Consider the following 1,265-nt stretch of genomic DNA (forward strand, 5'->3'; position numbering starts at 1 on the left):
TTTTCGAGGAGCTTCCACGACTACATCCTGACTTATTGCGCCCTGCTTTCGTGGCTGGTCAAGATTTGGACGGTGTGGACGAGACTAAGTCAACCCTGAGGAGCGTGAAGAGGGTTCTTCGGGCCAGTAACGCTACAGGTGTGCCCTTCCTCATTCCTACGAAGGAGCAAAGGCCTTGGTCTCCTCCGATCGGGTACCAAACGGTATACGACTCCTACTTCCAGGATGACACTCGCTGTTGGTTCCCCATCCCGCGACTGATCACCGCGTACGCTAGGCGGCGAGATCTTGCGATTAGTCAGTTACTGAACGGCTCGCTGCGATTAGCCGTCACTCTATCAGTTCTGGCGGAAGAGATCGACATGCCGATGAGCGTCAGGTCGTTCGAGGAGATGACCTCGATAACCGACATGAAGGACGGAACCTACTCGGTGAAGATGCGACCAAACTGCAATGTGTGCGCCGGTCATCCAAACAAAACGCAGAATTGGCAGCGTTCCTATTTCTTCATCAAGTCCGACGACTCGGCTTTCGAGGAGCCACGTCGAGAGGACTATCGGGTCTTATGGAACTGTTCTTGTGGTAGAATATCTTGTCGCGAGCTACGTCTGATTTTGTCGATCTTAACGAAACTTTCTTTTTGGAAGAAGAAGAAGAAGAAGAAGAAGAAGAAGAAGAAGAAGAAGACGAAGAAGCCTGTTGACGAGCAGTCGGAGAATCCCGAAGAACCGACTAAGATTGAGGAGGGTGATGTTCAAGAAGAAGAACTTCAACCCGAAGAGGAGGCTTCTGAGGCTGAAATCTCGGGAGAACGGGACGATGCGGCGGAAGCTGGTGAAGGGGAGGAATCTGGAATTCCTCTTAACGTCGCCTGTCCGGACAGTTCTGAAGACGACAGCGGGGAGTCGCCGCTTTTGATCAGGAGACGCAACGACGAGGTCGGCGATGAGGGGCGATCTCCTATTCTGGCGTCTTCTCACGAGGGAACTCCGGTTCCCATTGGGGAAGGGGTCGCTCAGATCGGCACTTCTTCTCGCGGCTCCGCTATCTTGAGGAGGGTGCCCGGAGTCAACTTTCCAGACAAGGTTTCGTTTCACTACGAGGGACCGGCCCCTCTAGTGTACGTTCCCGAGAAGTGTGGGGAGTTCCTTCGCCAATTAAGGGGGAGGGCGAAACCTTTGCCTGCTGTGAAGGACCTCATTTTTGGGGGTGAATACGAGGAAGCCGCGAGGGCCAAGCTGCTGGTAAATGGCTCGGTCCCTTCT

This window comes from Brassica oleracea, chromosome C9 (genome assembly GCF_000695525.1).
Source record: "Brassica oleracea var. oleracea cultivar TO1000 chromosome C9, BOL, whole genome shotgun sequence".
NCBI classification, from domain to species: Eukaryota; Viridiplantae; Streptophyta; class Magnoliopsida; order Brassicales; family Brassicaceae; genus Brassica; species Brassica oleracea.